We start from the raw sequence: 19,648 nt of genomic DNA, 5'->3' as shown, positions 1-19,648 counted from the left end.
GATTCTAAAATGATAACACCATTTGTTGTAGCTCAGTGGCAGAGGGGACAATTTTTTTAGGGTCTTTCTACCAGTCCAAGGGAAGCCCTGTAGTCATGTCTCCTAATAACCCCACAATGGCATTTATAATTTCTTAATCAATATAACTTTATTTGCCTTGCCCTGCCAGAGTCACACCTCCTAACATGCCCCAAGCCAGTGAGTTTCCAAATCTCTACTCAAAGCCAAGGTCTGTGGCAGCCAAGGTCTAGGGGCAACTGGGGCCTGAGGAATTAGCCAATTAGAGCCACCAATCCTACCCCTACTTCAATGGAGGCTACAATCCCTTTAGCTATTTTGTGCACTGAGATTCTTTGGGATTCACTTGAAAAAAAGATTTCCCTACTGTAAAGTTAAAAAAGAAAAAGAAAAAAAGAAAGCTCGTTTAGTCTGACCCTACCTTTTCCCAGCCCGTGTCCAAGGGATGTATATATGACACTGAGGTCATCAGAAAGGAATATCATACAGTATCAGTCGGCGACAGAACCAGAATGAAAACGCCCTCTCCCGAATCCAGTCTACACCTTGGAATAGTAAGCACAAGAAAGCAAGGGCCGCAGGGCCTGCGGATCCAGCTTCCCAGCCCAACACCAACCTTGGTGTGAATAAGCAAGGTAGGCAAAGAATGTCCTTTGTCAACACAGAATACTTAATGAATGTGCATTTCAGGTCTTACTTCAGACAATCCTAAAGCCCCCTTTCTCAACCCCCAGGAACCTTGATCTAATAAACCCTCACACCACCCCAGCATTAAAATAGATCAAAACCAAGCGCCTGGAAGACCCCTCTGCCCAACCTCAGCAGAAGCAGGAGACTAGGCAGTGCCTCTGGGACACTCACCCCTCTGTGCACTCGGGCTCCCTGGTGAAGACGTCTGCAGCCAGGCACCTAAAAGGAGGAGACAGCATTAGCTCCTCAGAACAGCTCCCGGCCCAGCGCATGCTGGCAACTGGGAGGCTGGCTCTGGACTTTGGAGGAACGTCAGGGAAGTTGCTGAACCTGTTAAGCAGAACAGCTGTGGGACTGAATGCAGAGGGCAAACGGGAAGGTGAGGAATCTGAGGCTGCTGTGGCCCGCAGGGGCCAGACTGGGAAGGGACTGAGAAGAAGACTGAGAAGGCCAAGATGAAGGTGAATCTTAAAGCAATGGGAAGCCACTGACTCCCAGGTAGAGAAGGGGATGGAAAGGGACAAGAATGGCTGCGTGGTGAAGTGACTGCAGAAGACAGATTCGAGAGACATTTACTTTTAATTGTATAGGTAGGTGAGAGAGAGCAGGGGCCCCAACACTCAGGGGCCTTCCATGTCAGTCCAGCCCCCAGGAACAAGCATTCCCACTGCCCTCTCAACCTGCGTCAGTCTCCCCATCTGGGAAAAAAAAATATGGTCAGCCTCAGTGACCCCGTGGTACTCTGTGCTGGTAGAATTCACTCACAGGGTATTAAAGCCCTTTGCCATCTTCTTGGAGCCCCAACTACAGACCCAGCCTGGTGTTCCACGGGTGGGGTAGCTGAAGGTCCTCTGCACTCAGACGCTCCATAAAGTCAATCTCCAGCCGGGACAAGGTGTTTCCACATCCCTTGGAACATGAGGATCAATCAGGCAAACAGGAAGAACACCCAGTGGTTAATGAGCTTGGGCTCTGGAGTGACACAGGCCTGTGGAGGATTTTGGCTCCCCACTTTTTAACTATGTGACCTGGCCAAGTCACTTCCTTTCCTCACCTGGAAATTAGGAGTAATAGTGTCAACTTCTGGGGCCGACGGGAGGACTAGGTGAGATGATGCACTCGGAGAGTTTGTATGATGTCTCATCACAACCTCCATTTACAGATGAGGAACCTGAGACCCAGAAAGTGAAATGACTCATTGAACACCAGGCGGTGAGTGAGTGGCAGAGCCAAGACCCCCACACTGGCTGCTGGGCTGTGGGGCAGCGGTTCTCAACACTAGACCAGGCATAAGCTATTTTGGTCCCTGCTTTTTGGATGAGGAAGTTAAAGCTAAAAAAAATCACATGTGACTTGCCCAAGGTCACAGAAAATTAACAGTAGGCAAGGGACTTGAACCCAAGCCTCCTTGGTGGAAAAAACCTAGGGTCTCTGTGGATATCCAGAGTGCAGAGAAGCTTCAGATCTCAGGGCCCTCTAAACCTGGAACAGGGACAAATGCAAATCAGAGTGGTGTGTGTGTGTGTGTGTGTGTGTGTCTGCACATGTGCAGCTACCTTGAGAGGAAACCAGAAGGAGCTGGTGAAACAAAAGCTTCTTTCTCAGAAGCCTTCTCTAGGGACTGGCAGAAAAGGAGGGGGCTGACAAGCAGGGCCACCATCCTGCCTGCTAGGGCCGAGCCAGCAGCTGGATCTAAACAAACAGAAGCAGCTCTGCCTTGCCTACCATCTTGCTATGTGATCCTAGGCCTCTCTCTGTCTCTGTCTTATTCTTGTCTCTTGTCTGTCTGCCCCCAGCGCCCCGTCTTCCTTCCTCCCTCTCATCTTTTTCTCTTCAACTCCAGAATGAGATGGCTGTACTAACTGATGTCCAGTTACAGGAGACTGCTACAGCCTCAAGTGGTGGCCTCCCGGCCCTGGCTCCATGTTACCACAACAGGATTGGGGACTCATGCATTCTCCATCTGGCTGTATAACCAAGCACCTTCTTTCTGACAGATTTCTGCTTTCTCATCTGAGAAATGGGGACTTTTTCCTGATCACCAGCAAAAGGGAAGATCCAAGGAGCTACCCCCAAGCAATCTCCTAATGCATCATAAAGAACATCCCCCATGTCCCCATCTGACTCTCATGTTTAAACTTCTAACTTCTCCTCCTTTCCTTCTGGTCCATGTTCCATCCAGACAAGTGGCAGAATCAAATCCACCCTGATGGATGCAGCAGTTATAACAACAACCCCATAACCAATTACAGTGGCAATCACCACCACTGTTAATATGGGGCTTCTCAGAAGTGCCAGGCACTGAACTAAATGCTTCTTTACATCATTTCTCAGGTTAGTCCCTTCATCACCATTAGGACCAATTTATAGATGACAGGCTGAGGTTTGGCAAAGGGAAATGCCCAAAGTCACACTCAGAGCAGGTGAGAAGCTATCTTAACCTGGAAGCTATGGGATTGCCCATGGCCCAAAGCCAGAGGTGAGTGGGGAATAGATGGCCTGCTCTGTCCTTAAATTCATCTTTTTATAGTCTTGGATGATTATTCAAATGTGTCCAACTCAACTCTCTGGCTACAACAGTGTTGTCCAAAGAAAATATCATGTGAGGCCTGGCACAATGACACGTGCCTGTAGTCCCAGCTACTTGGAAACTGGGGTGGGATCACTTAAGCCCAGGAGTTCAATAGCAGCTGGGCAACATAGCGAGACCGTGTCACATACACAAAAAGAAATATAATGCAAGCCACATATTTAACTTTAAAATTCCCAGTAGCCACATCTTATAAAGAATAAAGGAATGGGTGAAAAAAAAATTTTGTGTGTGGTATTGGTGATTGGACCCAAAGCCTTGAAGATGCTAAGCAAACATTCTACCACTGAGCTACATCCCCAGCCCTGAAGTTAATTCTAATAATATATTTAACCAATATATCAATTTAAACATTTAATATATATATATATATATATATATATATATATATATGCACACACACACAAATATATACTATTTAAATATCTTACATTCTTTTTTCATACTAAATCAGATCTAGTATATACTTTATACTTACAGCACTTCTTGATACAGATGTTAAATTTTTAATAGATATTTAGATTACCTTAGCCTTTACAAATGAAAAAGTATATTCACAAATCCAAGTTCCCAAACAATTGTAGAAGTTTGTCCACAATGGAGTGTCATTTTTTAAATTTTCAGTTAATTAAATTAAATATTAAGTTTTAAAAAAAATTTTGGTACTGGGGATTGAACCCAGGGATACTTTACCGCTGAGCTACATTCCCACCCCCTTTTTAAAAAATATTTATGTTTTAGGTGTAGATGAACACAACACAATACCTTTATTTTTATGTGGTGCTGAGGATCGAACCCGGGCCCCGCCTGTGCTAGGCTCTACCACTGAGCCACGATCCCAGCACCCCCTTTTTAATTTTTATTTTGAGACAAGGTCTCACTAAGTTGTTTAGGGCCTTGCTAAGTGATATATGCTGACCTCAAATTTGTGATCCTCCTGCCTCAGCCTCCCAAGTTGCTGGGACTGCAGGTGTGCACCACCTCACCTGGCTAAATATTAAATAAAATTTAAAATTCAGTTCCCCAGTCACAGTAGCCACATTTCAAGTGTTCAACAACCACATGACTAGTGGCTACTGTATAAAGCAGATGCAGCTCTGAAGTCAAGTCCTTGAGGGTGTGAACTGATGGTCTCCATTCACTCAAACCCAGAGCTAAGCTTCAGAAGTAAACTGGCATCTGAATAGAACGGCTTCTATTCATTTAATAGAATAGAATTAAGCTGAGCCTAATATTAATGCCTACATATGGTGCCTATAATATGCACAATGATGGTAAGGAAGGAATCATAGTACTGCTTGTTCAGAGGATGACTCTGTGGCTCAGAGAGGTGGGCCACCTGCCCAAGCTTTGACAGGCCAGGTGACATGGGCTCTGTCCCTAAAGTGTGACAGGGGCCCATTCTAGTCCAAGAATCAGTTTCTGGAGAAAGAAACAATCCTTTGCCCTCTTCTCAGGAATCCTTCTCCCACAATTTAGTGGCAGAGAATGGCCCAGAACAGGAAATCTAGTGAAGAGGCTAAAGGGGAAGGAAAGCAAAAGAAAGATGCATGGGCTGTGCTGGGCAGAGGTCCCGTGTGGAGGGCTTGGGACACCATGACACCTTCCCTACCTCCCCTCGCCCCTGCCCAGCAGGGGCAAAATCAGGACTTCCGCTGGCTACCTGTTCTTTGGGTCACTAGGTGCTCTTTCCCACCTGCCCTGCAAGAGCACTCACACAGAGGCCCTTGGACTGGAGCCAGGACTAACCTCCCAGGGCGGCCTCAGCTGGAGGACGGGGAAAGGATCCAAGTGGCCTCCTGTCCCTGGACAGGAGACAGCCCTAGAGACAGAGCCTATAGTAGGGAAAAGGTGGCAGGTACAGGCCAGAAAAACCTAGGTGGCTCCGCCCTCTCAGCTCCTGCCTACCAGTCCAGCAGGGTGAAATTTTCACTAGCTATTAAGTTTAACAATTAACTGTGATTGGTTTCCACTTTAGCAGGAGCTAATTCCAGCAAGAAGTCCCATCTGAAAATAGGGGGACTTGGAAGAGGGCAAGGCTGAAGACAGAAGGGAGTCTAGTGACCTCCCCAACTGCTCCTCCCAGCCCCTCCCTGCAAATGTGGAACAGTTGTCTGTGCTAAGAGGTGGCGGCTTAAGTTCCATGAGGTCAGGGTAGTGCCTGGAACATAGCAGGAGCTCAATAAATATTTTTAACCAATAAGGGGTGAGGGGAAACTAGAATAAAACAGGCCAGCTAGGTGAGCAGCCTGATGGAGGAGCAAGGAAGGGAGGCGAAAGATGGCTTGCCCTGAGCTGGGAACTCCTGACCTCTTAGACCCCAAGATCTCCCAAAATTGGGACAGTGGCCACCCAGAGCTTGCCAGGGACATGGTTTTGAAGCACCCCAGCACTGGACGCTGCTCCTTGCTCCATTCTTTCTAACTGTGACCTCGGGAGCCCTGGTTCCTTCTAGTCATGAAGGTGATCCTGCCCCAGCTTAGGGCTGGTGAACGGTGCCAGGCCCACAGTGCTCAGAGGCCTGTGCTGTTCTAATGAAGTCGTGTCTTTCGCTGCTTGGCAACAGCCGCCTTCTCTCTGGCCACCCCCTAATCTCCCCCATATCCCAATATTCCCCTGGATCCCACCTATATGGCCCTATATTTCTCCTTCTCCAGAAGGAAAACCTGGAATGATGATGCCAGCTACCGCCCACTCCCCTCCCACTCACCTGGGATCACACACACACCCTGGCAACAGATTGCTCCCAAACTGACGTGAGCTTGTCATTTACATCCTCCTTGGGTTCCCTCCTTGGGTTCTCTTCCCCCAACCCCTAACACAGGCCTAGGTCGACAGCCTACTGTGAGCTCAGGGGGCAGGTCCCTCCATGTTCTTGGGTGGTGTTTCCCGGTCCTGGGCCTCTGCCTCCCATCTGTGTAAGGTTAAGAGATCATTTCTTCTGCTAGTTGACTCTGATCTTTAGAAATTATGATATTTCTGGGATCAGTTTGTACTTTAACTACAAGCAAATGAGGGTTCAAATCCTAACCTTGGCCAGGTAAACAGGCAGCCCTGCAGAGGCCCAGAACTGAAGCCACTCTCAGCTCCCAACTGGGCAGAAAGGGACCAAGGCCTCCCCTTGCCCACCCCTGCCTACAGCCTTCACTGGTTCCCATTGCCTCCAACAGAAAGCTCTCATTTTCCTGCCCTACATCCCAGGCTTCTCTCTCTTGCTCTCAGGGGTGCCCTTGTGAGCCATCAGTCCCCCAAATTCTTCATGGCAAAACAAAGCTTGATGCTCCCTCTCCACCTGAGATGCAGACCCCAAGTCCCTTCTGTGTGCAGATCCATCCACCCTGCTCTTTGTTCCATCCTGTAACCTCTACATACATGCCTCCCATTGTCCCCTCCCAGCCTCTTGTTGCCCCTCCTACATTCATGTCCTTTAGCTCAATGTCACCTCTGGCATGGAATCGACAAAATCGTTCATTTCTCAACTCATTCAGCCATGTATTTGCCAGACCCTGATTCCTGAGCTAGGGTCTTGATGCCCACACTTGACCTTAAGACCTCAGAAATCCTATTATGATTTTTCTTCTCTCTCACCCTGGCCCCCCAGTGCAATGCTCAGAACACCGTAGGTAGTACCCCTTGTTCAGAGGATGACTCTGAACAAGGGTATTTACTAAAACAACAGGTATTTGCTAAACAACAGATAGCCATTAACTAAAATATCATGAGTTATAATTTATTGTCCATTTATTCTTTACAATGCTATATCAACATTTTACACATGGCATTTAAGTTAATTTTTATAGCCCCCCCCCAAAAAAAAAAAAAAAAACTTGCCATCCCTAGCCCTTTGTTTTAAAATTGAGAAAATTGAGACTAAGAAAGAGGAAGTGACTTCTCCAAGGTCACACAGTCAGGAAACAGCTGCATCAAGACTGGAATTTAAGTTCTTAGCCTCTACCCTCCTTGGCCTTTCTCCAACCCACACATGAAGGAGGGGACATGTGAGAAGTTGCAGCCTGTTAGTGACATGGGCCACAGGGGCTCCAAAGAAACCAGCCCAGCCAAGGCTGGAGGCAGATTCTGCTAATAAAACTTCATAAGCCTGGATTAAGCATCTGCTCTGTGCACAGCCCTGCGCTAGGGGCTGGGGAGAAAGAATGAGACATGAGACATTCCAGTGCTTAGAGGGATCATGGCCTAGTGAGAGACCAGCCCTCTCCCCAGACAAAGCCAAAATAAGCAGAGCTTGTCCCCAGAGGGGAGCAGATAAGGTGCGAAGGGAATGCAGAGGAGGTAAAGTGAACCTCATTGTGCAGGTTGGGGGAGGGCTCACAAGGCTGGCATCTGAGTTCAGCCTTAAAAAGGCAGACAGGCTTTTGAAGGGATTGGGGAAGGGTGGGGGTGGCATTCCTGGCAGGGAGGAACAGAGGGAGCAAGGGCAAAGACAGAGGTGAGCGATGGGTGTGTCCCAGGAGCCTTTGACAGGGCGTTGTCCTAGCCCCTTCCTTCGCATCAGTCTGAGCATCCAGCCCTGCAGAAAGGCCACCTTGAGCTTCCCCAGACTCACAGGCATCTGGTGCATATTTGGTGAGTGGTCAGGGAAAGGGTGAGAAGGCCTGAACATCTGGACATATGTTTTAACAAGAGGAAAGAGACAAAGAAGATCCAGAATCCAGGCTCTGCCCAGAAACTCAGAGAATAAAGATGCTAAAGAGGGTGGCCCCACCAGAGGTGGGTGATTGTGGGGAGATAGCCAGGAGAAGAGCAAAGAACATGACTGGGCAATCAAAGACCAGTTTCCAGAACCCAAGATCAAAGCTATGCAAGATCTTAGTATTAGCCCGCTCAACTCCCATTTTACAGGTGGAAAAACTAGGCCCTCAACACTTCACAGTAGAGCCAGCAATGAACATGGAGATATGGGAAACCAGCCTTCTCCACCTGGCTCTGTCATTAGCTCCCTGGTGACCCTTCTCTAGGCCTTACCTTCAACTCCATAAAACAACCCTGCAGACAGTGGTTCTAAACTTTTATGGGTCATGATTCAAAAACTTGGATGAAGCCAAAGGATCCTCCCCTGGGGACAATGGACACTCTCAAAACTGTGCATGCCAATTCAGAAGTTCACACATATCTGAGACCAGTGTACTTCAAGGGCAATGTGAGAATCATCTGCATCCCAATCACTGTGAGAGGGAATCTGTAGGCTAATAACCAGCCCCATGAAATAGCTGAGTCTGAATCTCTGTGGTGGGTTCTGAAAGAGAGTGTTTTAGCCGGGTCCCCTTTGCTGCTCTTAGCAGGAACAAAGTTCCACAAACCTGGCCTCAGGAACTCTAGTAGTTAGGGGGGTGGGATGGGATGCCCAGCTGTTTCCCCTTGAGCCATTTCACATATTGATTTTCTGCTCTCTTGCCTATGAAGAGTGGGTTCTGTGGCTAAGAGTTTTAAAGCCACTGCTCCTTCATCAAGGTCCCTTCTACTCAGGTGAGCAGCTGTCTAGGCTGGTGGGGTAGGTGGGGGCTCAGCACATGACTGCAGCTGCCCCAACTCTGGAGTGACACTCTGAGGTTAGAGGCCCTGAATGGGAGGAAGTCTGAACTCCTGGGCTGAAGTTGGGGTGTGAGGAGGCCCAGGCTGCCTCACTGGACCTTGGGCCATTCTTATTTCCTATTTTTCCCTTTCTAACAGAAGCTGTCTCTCCAGGCTCCAGCCTCTGCCTCCCTGCCCATTTCTTCCAGAGTTCCAGCCATCACTAACTCTGAGGGAGGATTCCCAAGCTCCCAAGCTCCCAAGCACCTTCTAAGCAGGCAAAACTGATGCTTTTTGCATTATGTTATAAGCCAGACTCAGAAAGATAAGTATCACATGTTTCCTCTCATGTGAAAGCTAGAGAAAGGAATAAAAGTGGAGGACATCATGGATGTAAAAGGGGACTATCAATGTAGAAGAAGGGGAATGGGAGTCAAGGGGAGGTAATAAGGAATGAATTTGATCAAACTATGTTATATGTATGTTTGAATATGCCACAATAAAGCCCAACATTCTGTATGGTTTAAATAAGCCAATAAAACAAAACAAAACACTAGTGCTCTTTGCAAATCATAAGCTTCCTTAACTGAAAGACTCAAAATCATCCATGAAAAACTAAGATGGTCAACAGGAAAGTACCTTCAGACCTAACCTGTCAACTCTTCCTGATGCCAGGTGTCTTCCAAAGGTGGACAGCTAGCTGCCTAGTACCAAATGAAGCCAGAGCCCTGGCCAGCTCCAGGGCTGGTGCCAAGAGAAGGCCAGTCCCTGAAGTGGTGGCAGAGTGCTGGATCCCTGGATTGGAGACCCTGCTCTCAGAGGTAAGCATTTGTTCTCAGAACCTGAGCAAATGCACATCCCTTTTTTCTTAAAAGAATCCATGGGCTTTGGGCAAAGAGAGGTTTAGATTCCAGCTGTGCCTCCCGAGGGCTGAGGATTGGGCAGGCCTTGAGGAACTCATTTTACTTACTTTGATGAACTGTGCACCATAACCGCTGCCTTGCTAGGCAGTGCAGGAATTAAATAACATAAGATACATGTAACACTTAGCATAGGTCCTGGCTAGAGGAAGCCAGTAAGTGCAAGCAGCGGTTTCTCAGTCACTAGAGTGGGCCTCTTGTAAGGATCTAATTCTTTAGAGGCCTCAAAACCAGCCACCTGAAGTAGGTTTGGAAATTTTAGCTGTAGACCTCTAATCTGGAGAGAAGGTAGGGGAGGGGAAGGGGTCAGCAGAGAGAAGGGGGAGAGAAAACCAAGAGGAAGAGAGAGAAAAGGAAAGTGGAAGAATTCAGGGGCCCAGAAAGGGCCTGACTCCCCAACTTGAGGGAAAGGAAGAGGATTTGATGGAAAGTGCCAGAACAGGATAAGCCCTCTCTCCTTTCCAGATCCTTTGCGGCACAAGGCCTAGGAATAGCCTGCTGAGAAGCACTGCCCTGGCTGTCAATAGGGTATTGAAGCTTTGGGTTACCTCCAGGCTCTGGCTCTGCAAGCTGCTGCCTGTACATAGTGGCCTCCTGCCCTCCCGCTGGAACTGACAGAGATGGCCACGGTCAGGCTGACAACAAAACAACCTACCGTTCATCCCACAAAGGCACTGCCTATTTTGCAATTCTGATCCAGACTCAGCAGAACTCTTCTCTGCTGGATCCCCACCTTTGGGACCTATACAGAGCCCTCTAGGCTTCTACGAGCCCCAAGCTCCTGCTTCAGAGACTAAATCTGCAACTAAGGTAAAGCATTACTGGGAGCATACACTGGAGCTATGAACAAGGTATTCCAAAGCCCCCTAACCTTTGGTGTCACTTCTTTCCAGGTTTCACTGTCCCTCCCTAGGCTAATGAGGGCAATGACAATGACCATCTCTAAGATCCTCCCAGCTCTAACAGCAGCTACACCTCATGAGATGCCTCCAGTCCCAAAGTGGAAAGAGGACCTGCCTTGGAGAGGAGTGGGCTGCGCTGGGCTCTGCTGAGTGCAGAGGATGAATGTAGCAAAGGCCAAGGGTTATTATGATGATGACGATTATAATTAAAAATCAAAGCAACAAATCCTTAAGCAATTTACAAAGAGCTTTCTCATTATCTCCTGAGATTTGCAATCTGGGGAGGTAGGTAGGGCTGGATGATGTTTATGCACATTTGGCAGGTAAGGAAAGTGAAGCCCGATGATTAAGTAACTTGTCGAAACTGCTAAGGACAGAGAAGGAGGAGCTGAAGAGAAAGTAATAAGTATTGAGTACTTACTGTGTACCACCTCACTAAGATTGCTCACAACTTATCTTGATCAGATCTTACCACTATAACACTAGTGTAGGTACTACTGTCCCTGTTTCATTGAAGAGAGAATGGAGCCTGAGGAAAAAGTAACTGATCTACCCTAAAGCTCATGATTGTTCTGTTCGAAGCCTGAATTTGGGCCAGGGTTTGTGAGACTCCAAGGCCTATGCTCTTTTTCTTCCTGACTATATTGGGTTGAATAGTGACCCCACCCCCACCAATCATGCCTATATAGAAGCTCAAAATATGAACTTATTTGGAAATAGGGTCTTTGCAAGTGTGATTAGTTAAATTAAAATGAGGTCATACTGGATTAGGATTAGGGTAAGGGTAGGTCCTGAACTTAATATGAGTGGTGTCCTTATAATATGACACAGAGTCACAGGGAGAAAGCCATGTGAGAAGAGATGCAGTTTTTGCAAGTGAAGGATCACTATTGCAGGCAACCAGCAGGAGCTAGGTAAGAGGCATGGAAAAGACTTGCCCGCTGGGAGCCTCCAGAAAGAACCAACCTTGCTGACACTTGATTTCAGACTTCCAGCTCCCAGAACTGTGAGAATAAATTTCTGTGGCTCCAAATTCCCCGGTTTGTGATACTCCCATATAGCAGCCCTAGGAAATTAACACACCATGTGTCCTTTGAATAGTAGACCCGGGGCTCTCAAACTCTGGTTTTCAGATTTCCATTTATTAGGCAGCTGGGAGGTATAAGGGGGACTCGTGAAAAGTCCCTCATCCAGGCTTCTTGATGTTCTAGGCCCCTATCCACCCTGCTGGGGCCTCCCTTTGAATTTGTTTAGCAGCCTCTGTCCCAGTCAACAATCCTCCCCTTCTATCCTAAATCATTCTCCACCACCACCTGGAGAGATGTTTTTGAAATGCAAATCTGATCCTTCCGGGTTGGCTTAATTCTCTTCCTAGTTCCCCACCACCTGCTGAACTTGGTCAAGCTCTTCAGCCTGTGACAAATCTGGCCCCAACCTTCCTCTCAGCCTTATCTCCAGCCACTCACCCCACCTGTCCCCACCTCCAGCCACCTTCCGCTCCAAAGACATGGAACTGTTGCCTTAGCATATGCTGTTGCAACTACCTTGAAACCAAATTAAACTCAAACACCATCTCTCTTTCTCTTCCATAAAGAATTTTCCTCATAAGTAGCCACACCCTGGCACCTTGTACATTGTCCTTGTGGTACTGCATCTTTGCATGTCTGTCCCCACCCTCAGTCTGTGAACACTGTTATGGTCATATCTCTTTCCATAGGTCTAAGGCCCAGTACAAAGGCATTCAAGAATGTTGAACTAAATTGTGGAGCAACCATAATAATAATAACAGCTAACATTTACCAAATGTTTACTATGTGCCCACACTGTGCTAAGCATTCCATATGTGTTGTCTCATTTAATTCTCAGAACAGTGCTCTGAAACAGAGACTATTATTGGTTCTGCTTTACAGGTGGGAAAATGAAGAGATGCAATCACTTGCTAAAGTCCACCCAACTAGTACATGGCAAAGTCTAAATGAATCCAGAGCCAATGCTGGTAATCAAGGTAGTATCCCTTCCTTATCTGAGGCTTCACTTTCCACAGTTTCAGTTACCTTTATCAACCATGGTCTGAAAATACTAAATTAAAAAGTCCAAGAAATAAACAATTCATAAATTTTAAGTTGGAGGCCATTCTGAGTAGTATAATGAAATCTCATACCATCCTGGCTCTGTCCTGACTGGGATGTGAATCATCTCTTTGTCCCATGTATCCACTCTATATATGCTACCTGTCCTTTAGACACTTAGCAGCCATCTAATATCAGATCAACTGTTGTATTGGTATCCCAATAATTGTATTCAATTCTTATTTTACATAATAATGGCCCAAAGCACAATAGTGATGTTGGCAATTTATATATGCCAAAGAAAAACCAGGAAGTGCTGGTGAAAGCCCTAGACTTAATAGGAAAAAAAACCCATAGTGTTTTATACATATACACACATATATATCTGCGTATATATACACACATATATGTGTGTATACACACACACACACACACAGAGAGAGTTTGGTACTATCCCTGCTTTCAGGAACCCATTGAGGATCTTGGTATATAACTCTAGTAGATAAGAGGGAATTCCTGAGCTGGACATAGTGGTACACTCCTGTAATCCCAGATGCTTGGGAGGCTGAGGTAGGAGGATCATGAGTTCAAAGCCAACCTCAGCAACTTACTGAGGTCCTAAGCAACTCAGTGAGACCCTGTCTCTAAGTAGACTATTAAAAAGGGCTGGAGGACTAGGGCTGGGGCTCAGCAGTAGAGCAGTTGCTTAGCACCTATGAAGCATTAGGTTCAATCCTCAGCATCACATAAAAATAAATACATATAAAATAAAGGTATTATGTTTGTCTACAATTAAAAAATATTTTTTAAATTTTTTTGGTAGTTGTAGATGGTCAGAATGCTTTATTTTATTTATTTTCTTTTATGTGGTGCTGAGGATCGAACCCAGTGCCTCACACTTGCTAGGCAAGTGCTCCACCACTGAGCTACAACTCTAGCCCCTAAAAAAATATTGTTTAAAAAATAAAATAAGGGCTGGGATTATGGCTCAGCGGTACAGCGCTCGCCTAGCACGGGAGGGACCCAGGTTCAATCCTCAGCACCACATAAAAATAAAGGCATTGTGTTGTGTCCATCTACACCAAAAAAATAAATATTAAAAAATAAACAATAATAGTAATAAAAGGCTGGGGATGTGGCTCAGTGGTTAAGGGCCTCTGTGTTTAATCCCTCCTACCAAAAAAAGGCGGGGGGAGAGGATAATTACTATACTAAGAACAACATCCATCCCAATACCTTCATTTGACAGAAGAGGAAACATGCAAAAAAAAGGGGGGTGTGATTTGTCACATAACAAGACATAAGGGCTGGGGATGTGGCTCAAGCAGTAGCTTGTTGGCCGGGCATGTGTGTGGCCCGGGTTGGATCCTCAGCACCACATACAAACAAAGATGTTGTGTCCGCCGAAAACTGAAAAATAAATATTAAAAATTCTCTCTCTCTCTCTCTCTCTCTCTCTTAAAAAAAAAAAAAAAAAAAAAAAACAAGGCATGGACTCAGATCTTTAGATTCCTCATTCAATGCTCTTCCTCTTCTCATTCCTGCAGAATCCTAATCCAGGAAGATATAGAACACAAGCTAAGCTGTGTCTCCCAAGGAGCTTTCTACTGCTTTCACTGTAGCCTGGAGAACACTGGTCAGGGTGGGAGGCTCAGATCTATAGCCAGGAGATAGAACAGTTAAAAAAAAAAAAAAAGATAAATGTGGTTAAGAAAAGTCTGCACCCATGGGGCTGGGATTGTGGCTCAGCAGTAGAACACTTGCCTAGCATGTGCAAGGCCCTGGGTTCAATCCTCAGCACCACATAAAATAAATAAAATAGAGGTATTGCATCCAACTACAACTAAAAAATTAAATATTAAAATATAGAACGTGAGTGTTTAAAAAAGAAAAGTCTGCACCCTGCTTAGATAGTATATTGTCAAGGATTGAGGGGGAACTTTGGGTGTCATTTTATACATTTCCCATTTTATAAATCAATTCACTGGACAAACTTATTGAACAGAAATCATAAGCTATCACTGTGGGGGACACTAGGAAGATTAATAAGCAAGTTCCTGTCCAGATGGCATTTTCAGTCTACTTAGGAAAGACAGACAACTAACAAGTTCCTGTATAACAAACTGTCATAAGCCCCATAAGACAGAAAGCTCAAAGACTATATAACAGGAGAAACTGAAAGCCTAGGGAGCTGGCAAACACCACCCACTCCAGAGAATGACCAGAGGGCTGAAATCTGAGCAGGGGAGTCTGCCAAGATAAGCAGCAGAGGAAGAGTGTGCTAGGTAGAAAGAACCATGTGCAAAAATCCCGAAGGCAAAAGTTCTTGGTGCCTGGGTGAACTAAAAGGCCAGAGTGTCTGATTTCAGGGAGGTGGGCAGGGACTGGATCTTACAAGGCTTTGTAGGTCAAGGTAAGGGTTGGAGACACTGAGCAGAGCAGGAAATCCCATACTGAGAAACCTGGCCAAGAGCAGACACTGTCAAGTCACTGCATTAGTTAGTAAAGTAGTGACTTGTTCAAGATCAAAAGGAAGATGTGGGACTTGAAACCAGAACCCCTACCTACCAGGCAGGACTTTGACTCTACTTCAGGTACCTGTGGCAGAGGACAGGTGGGGGTGGAGCTTTCCAGGTGTTTCAGCCTAGAGGAGGGTCCTGGCTCCCTACCTGCACTGCTCTAGAGTTACGTTAGAACCACCTACTTTTGTCAAAACGCAGATTGCTGGGCTCCGCCCACAGAATTTTTTATTCTGTAGGTCTGGCACAGGTCCTTAAAATTTGCATTTCTAATAAACTCCTGGGTGACCTTGCGGACCACACTTTGAGAACCATTGCTCTAGGCTAGAGTAAAAGGAATTGCAGAAGATAAGTGGGGACCTTGGAGACTAAAAGGGTGAATTCCTAGATCTAGATAACAACCAGACAAACTAATAGTCCAAGTAAGGGAAGGGGCCTCAAAGATCCTAAATCCAGCCCCCTAGCTGCCCAGCCAGAGAAACTAAGGATTGGGGAGTTTAGAATCTTTAACATAAGAGATGCTTAATAAAATGTACTGGTTGAGCAGATAAACCCATAAAGGGTTGAATCAAAGTCAAAAGGAGATCCCTAGACCAGAATGCAGGGCTCCTGAGCTGCAGGACAGAGCCTTTCCCATGTCCTAGGATTCAGGGAAGGAAACAGAAGCTCAGCTTTCCACAGCCTCTGCTGTCTTTGGCAGGGATACATTTTAAGAATTGCAGAAATCTGCTGTTGGCCCCCAAATCTATCACCCATCCACCTTCTTTCCTTTTACACTAGCAGCTCCTTCCCTTTACATTTCAAATCTTGTGCACTTATCCTGGCAAACCAAGCAGCAAAGGGAGAGGTGAAGTTATGAGGAAGAAGTGGAAGTGAAGGAAGAATTCTTGCACTTGTACAGCCTTCTCCCAGAAAATTCCTTCTATAAGACCCTCTGTTTTTCTCCATCCTTGTATCCTTGTCAAACCCCAATCTATCTACATTTCAGCACCAGTATCTAAAACCCACAAAGCCAGGGACTAAATTCCCAAACTTCCTTTTCACCCAGTTTTTCTAAAATAGAGTGGCCTTGGGCAGAATTTTTCTGTTCTATTCCAGTTGGCAGTAAAATGGCACTTTCCTTGCAAACCCCCACACACAGACTCACTCGCTAATATACAAACAGCTATACATACATAAAAACAAATATAAAAACAGATAAATATACATCAAAGATGTCTTATTCACTGTTCATTGATAAAAGATACATATGCACTCAAAATTCACAACAAACACACAGGGGGAACACAACATGCACATAGAATACAGATCTTGAAATGCATGCATGCCCCAATACATAGGGAAAGGTGTAGACACACCCAGAGACATGTCTCTTAAATTAGAGAAGTCTCCGGAGATGGGATTCCTTGGAGTGGAGGAGCGGGCCCTTTAAGAGAGTGGTTCTCCCTTTTAGTCCTTTTAGGACACCTGAGCTGCTGCTCTGCCCAACGGTGGCATGGGTGAGGGTGGAAGAGCTGCTGACCTGGCCAGACTGGGTCTGACCCTGGGTGACAGTCTTTTTGCCACGACAAGGAAATTGATCTCTGAACTGGCTGGGTTACCAGCCTGAAGACCGCTGTCGCTACTACCACCACCCAACACCCACGCCTCCACACACCCACCCTTCCACACCTATCCACCCACCCTCTCAGCACACACACACCCATGATTCAAGCAGGACACGCCCTCCGCTCCAGCTCAGCACAGAACGCGGGCTCCACTGTCAGCCAGCCCAGCTTCCTCGGGCCCCTAGGGTGTGGCTGCCCACCTGCCAGCAGGGAGTCTCCGCCCGGCTGGGACGCCCCTGCCACCGCAGCCACCCACAGCCCGGGCCAGGTGTCCAGCTCTGGGCCACGACAGAGCCTCGGCCGCCGCTCCCACCCCTTCCTCCCGGCAGTGCGGAGACAAAGCCGCGCACACGCACACGGGGGCTACGCGGGTACACACCCGCCCTCACACGCTCACACACGGGAAGTCACACTGGCGTGCACACAGCGACACGCACACACACACACACACACGCACACACACCGCCACAGGCTCCAGCCCTAAGTGAAGCCACTAGCACACACACTCATCCAGATGTACACACACTGCTACACATTCGGACACACCCTCTCGCCGGCACATTCACAGATAGGCACGCGCAAACACACAGACCCTCACCTAGATATGCACACACCACCCAGCCCCAACGCGCGGAGACACGCTGGGCACACACCCTCACTGATGCACACACAGGGCACATACGCACGCGCGCACACCAATATCCACTTGCACAGATCCTCGTGCTCACGCGCGCTCACACCCTACACACACCCGGAGACGTGGACTCCGACACGCGTACACGCGCCAGTATCGAAAGGCAGAAATCGAAGCCCCGAGCTCCCAGCACCGGCACCCGCCCCCGAGCCCGTCGCCCGCCTGTCAGCGCTCTAGGGTCCGGGCCAGAGCCCGCAGCCCTCGGCCATCGCCCTGCCCGCGCTCTCGAGCTCGGGCGCAGTGGGCTCCCCGGGGCCGGCAGGAGGGAGGCTAACCTGGCAACGGCAGCGGCGCTGCTTCCGGGCGCTGTGTGTCCCTCGGTTCCTGCGTCCGGCGGCCGCCCAGGCGGGCTCCGAGGCGCACTCGAGCTGCGCAGAAATGCCCCGCTCGCTCTCTCGCTCCTTCGCTCCCTCCCACGGCGCTCAGCCCCCTCCCCGCCACCCCCCACACCCCTCTTCCCCCTCCGCCCCGCCCCGGCCCGCTCCCCTGGAGGAGGCGGCCGCGATCCCGGCCGCCCAGGCAGCGGCGGGCAGACGAGCGGGCCAGCAGCAACGGTGACCGCCACAATCCCGGGAAGCCCGCAGCCGCCGGAGTCGCTGGAGCCGCCAGATCGCGGGAGCTGGGGCTGGAGCCGCGCGTCGGGGGCAGTCGCGCCGGCCCCCGGGGAGGGGAGCAGAGGAGGGGGCTGAGCCCCTTGAGCCGGCCTGGAGCAGAGGTTCGCCGCCTGCCTCCCCACGTGGCCAGGCTCTTACCTGAGCCGCCGCGGACCTCAGAGGCTGGGGACTGGCAGCCAGGAGAAGAACAGAACAAGACCCCACCCGGGGCCTCCTAGCCCTCGCAGTCCCAGCCCCCACCTCCTCTCAGGTCCACTGCCAGCGCGGACCTCGGTTTTCCCTGGCTTAGACCACTAGAGCTAGGCGCGGTGCCCCGGGCTAACCCCGCGGCTTGGCGCCCAGCTCGCCGGCCTTGTCTACCTCCAGCGGGGACCTGGCCGACGCCCACCCGCCTCCACGCCGCCCACCTATTGTTCCCGCGGCCAGAGCTTTCGAAGGAACTCGCCGCGCACTTCAGCCCGCCTCAGGTGGCAGCACCTCTGGACTCTGGGGTCTTGCCAGAGGCTGTGCCTTTGGCTCTCCTACCCTGATGCCCACCCTCCACAGGCCAAGGTACGCCCAAAGTAAAGGGCTTTTCTAAACTAGGGTATTAACTACCATAGGCCCGTACAGGGCCGTTGAGGTCCTGCTCTGAACATAGACTGAGGCTACCGCAAGGAAGGAACTAACCCAAGTACAGCAAGCCCAAGATAGCATCTGAAGAAGGTAGGGCACCGATTAGTGTCCCGATCCCATAGATGAAGAAACCATGGGAATTCCTGACCTAGGGCTCCAGGGCCAGGGCCAGGCCCTGCAGAAATGCAGGAAAAATAAGCCTCCTTTGTCAGATTCTAAAGCAAAGAAACATGAGTAAGAAGAAAATTTCACTCTCTTGCAGAGTTTTTACTGGAAGTCCAGACATATGCAAAGACCTCCTAAATACAGGCTCCTTTTCCACTTAGCCCTGAACATGTCTAAGGTGGCAGCCATGATTCTTCCCATTTTGCAGGTGGGAAGCCTATCCTAGGTCTCTTCTCCAGGCAGCACAAAGCCAATGTGAAGCCCAACGATTCTGATTCTTAACTATGGTCCTGGCCTCCAGTATAAGATATTAAGGGCAGACTGGAAGTTGGCAGCTGAGAACATAAGTCAGAGAAGGGAGGCCTACCAAAGACTTCCATATACTAAGAGGGCAAAATTAAAGGAGCTAAGACCCTAATGCAGGACTTAGCATGCCTTGTCCAGGTTTGTTCTGTAGCATGCCTTGGAAAGTCAGGGGGTGGGGGTGGGGATGTAATTAATTATAAGAATAAATAAATAACACTTGTTTGGAACAACTTTTTATGTTTTAAGAGCTTTACTTGCATTAAGTCATTTAATCTACACAGTAACACCATGGGATAGAGGTTATTCTTATCCTGACTTTACACATATTTAAAGGGAAACACAAAGTCATTACATAGCTTATAAAGCTGAAGAGCCAAGGGCTGGGGTTGTGGCTCAGCAGTAGAGCGCTC

The 19,648-nt window shown here is 48.3% G+C and overlaps 1 protein-coding gene across 2 annotated transcripts in view; it reads right to left on the bottom strand.

Annotated features, from left to right (window-relative positions):
• Epb41l1 (erythrocyte membrane protein band 4.1 like 1) overlaps positions 1 to 17,953 on the bottom strand; it is a 122,662-nt gene extending 104,709 nt beyond the window's left edge. Inside the window, exons 1-2 of one of the 2 annotated variants that reach the window (XM_058575340.1) lie at positions 17,814 to 17,953; positions 880 to 927 (exon numbers count right to left, since the gene is read on the bottom strand). The gene's annotated coding sequence lies outside the window, so the exon portion shown is untranslated. The remainder of the gene's footprint in view (positions 1 to 879; positions 928 to 17,813) is intronic. The other variant, XM_058575341.1, reaches the window with a different exon arrangement.
• Positions 17,954 to 19,648: the final 1,695 nt, after the last annotated feature.

Source organism: Marmota monax, unplaced genomic scaffold, assembly GCF_021218885.2.
Source record: "Marmota monax isolate L192 unplaced genomic scaffold, Marmota_monax_Labrador192_F-V1.1 WCK01_AAM20220418_F8-fsc00014, whole genome shotgun sequence".
Classification (NCBI taxonomy): Eukaryota; Metazoa; Chordata; class Mammalia; order Rodentia; family Sciuridae; genus Marmota; species Marmota monax.
Note: the sequence above shows the minus strand (reverse complement) of the source record. Positions and strands in the feature narration are given on the sequence as shown.